The 2500-nt window shown below is 51.9% G+C and overlaps 1 non-coding gene across 1 annotated transcript in view; it reads right to left on the reverse strand.

The window, feature by feature from the left end:
- The window catches only part of SMAC4_13394, a 1800-nt gene extending 107 nt beyond the window's left edge, over nucleotides 1-1693 (reverse strand). The window contains exon 1 of the ribosomal RNA XR_010715276.1: nucleotides 1-1693. This exon is cut by the window's left edge and continues 107 nt beyond it. This is a non-coding gene — a ribosomal RNA (18S ribosomal RNA).
- Nucleotides 1694-2500: the final 807 nt, after the last annotated feature.

Genomic DNA, 2500 nt, shown 5'->3' on the forward strand with positions numbered 1-2500 from the left:
TCCCTGGGCCAGTCCGGAAGCCTCACTGAGCCATTCAATCGGTAGTAGCGACGGGCGGTGTGTACAAAGGGCAGGGACGTAATCAACGCAAGCTGATGACTTGCGCTTACTAGGGATTCCTCGTTGAAGAGCAATAATTGCAATGCTCTATCCCCAGCACGACACAGTTTAACAAGATTACCCGGACCTTCCGGCCAAGGGAGTACTCGCTGGCTGTGTCAGTGTAGCGCGCGTGCGGCCCAGAACATCTAAGGGCATCACAGACCTGTTATTGCCTCAAACTTCCATCGGCTTGAGCCGATAGTCCCTCTAAGAAGCCAGCGTACTGCCAAAGCAATACGGGCTATTTAGCAGGTTAAGGTCTCGTTCGTTATCGCAATTAAGCAGACAAATCACTCCACCAACTAAGAACGGCCATGCACCACCACCCACGAAATCAAGAAAGAGCTCTCAATCTGTCAATCCTCATCGTGTCTGGACCTGGTGAGTTTCCCCGTGTTGAGTCAAATTAAGCCGCAGGCTCCACCCCTGGTGGTGCCCTTCCGTCAATTTCTTTAAGTTTCAGCCTTGCCGACCATACTCCCCCAGGAGCCCAAACATTTTGATTTATCGTAAGGTGCCGAACGAGTCAAAAAATAACATCGTCCGATCCCTAATCGGCATAGTTTATGGTTAAGACTACGACGGTATCTGATCGTCTTCGATCCCCTAACTTTCGTTCCTGATTAATGAAAACATCCTTGGCAAATGCTTTCGCAGTAGTTAGTCTTCAATAAATCCAAGAATTTCACCTCTGACAATTGAATACTGATGCCCCCGACTGTCCCTATTAATCATTACGGCGGTCCTAGAAACCAACAAAATAGAACCACACGTCCTATTCTATTATTCCATGCTAATGTATTCGAGCATAGGCCTTCTTTAAGCGATCTAATTTGTTCAGAGTAAAAGTCCTGGTTCCCCGACACACCCAGTGAAGGGCATGCGGTTCTCCAGAAGGAAAGGCCCAACCGAGCCAGTGCACGCGGTGAGGCGGACCGGCCGGCTAGGCCCAAGGTTCACTACGAGCTTTTTAACCTCAACAACTTTAATATACGCTATTGGAGCTGGAATTACCGCGGCTGCTGGCACCAGACTTGCCCTCCAATTGTTCCTCGTTAAGGGATTTAAATTGTACTCATTCCAATTACAAGACCCAAAAGAGCCCTGTATCAGTATTTATTGTCACTACCTCCCCGTGTCGGGATTGGGTAATTTGCGCGCCTGCTGCCTTCCTTGGATGTAGTAGCCGTTTCTCAGGCTCCTTCTCCGGGGTCGAGCCCTAACCCTCCGTTACCCGTTGTCACCATGGCTGGCCAAGACCCAGCCGTCGAAAGTTGATAGGGCAGAAATTTGAATGAACCATCGCCGGCGCAAGGCCGTGCGATTCGAGAAGTTATCATGAATCACCAGGAAGCCCCGAAGGGCATTGGTTTTTAATCTAATAAATACACCCCTTCCGAAGTCGGGGTTTTTAGCATGTATTAGCTCTAGAATTACCACGGTTATCCATGTAGTAAGGTACTATCAAATAAACGATAACTGATTTAATGAGCCATTCGCAGTTTCGCGGTTTAATTGCTTAAACTTAGACATGCATGGCTTAATCTTTGAGACAAGCATATGACTACTGGCAGAATCAACCAGGTAACTATCGTGCGCCTGGGAAGGCTAACCGCTCGCGAACGAGCGGAAGAGTTCACTAAGTTACGTAGGTAGGCGGTCCGAAGCTCGATCGGCAGGGCCGTTCTTGCCTCGAGACACGCATCTGCTTTCCCCTCCTGAATTCCCCAGAGCGCGGTCGGCAGGAGGACGGGAGAACGCTGAGCGTCTCTCGCACACCGCCTATGCGCCCCAAGAGGAGGCCCAGCACAAAAGGTTCTGCCCGAAGGCTTCCCCAGCTGGCCGGTACCCCCGGCGGCTTGTAGATAAGTTTGGCCAACGGCCAGTCATCCACAGAGCCCACCCCTCGGCGCTTATGGGGTACTCCCTAGCGCCTGCAGGATCTTCTCAGATGCCGCCCGGCAGAGGCAGGGCCTTTGCTGGAACGGTGCTGAGGTGGCTCGTGCTGTTAACGTTGACTCCCCGGCAGACCGTAGGAAGCCACGCGATAACAACACTCCATAAACTGGAACTTGGTTTCCTTTGCAGGTTACCGCGGGAAGGTGCCTAGGCCACTGGCCAGAGCAGCCCTCCCGCAGAAGGTTTATGAAAGGCGCCCCCACTGGGGAGCACCTTACAGAACGGGTAGGCCCTGTGCGTCCTTACCCATACCCCTCTAAGAGAGAGCAGGAGGCGGGAACGACCGAGCAGTCTTACTGCTCGCTCTTTCCCATTGCTCTCCATCGCTCCTTCTTGTATACCCTCCGACCGCTAGTCTGGGAAAGGTGCGACCCGACGGTCTGAGTCGCGACTTTCCGATTTCCGCGAAATTCCCCAGTATGGGAAATTTTAAAAATCG

Source organism: Sordaria macrospora, chromosome 2 (assembly GCF_033870435.1).
Source record: "Sordaria macrospora chromosome 2, complete sequence".
Classification (NCBI taxonomy): Eukaryota; Fungi; Ascomycota; class Sordariomycetes; order Sordariales; family Sordariaceae; genus Sordaria; species Sordaria macrospora.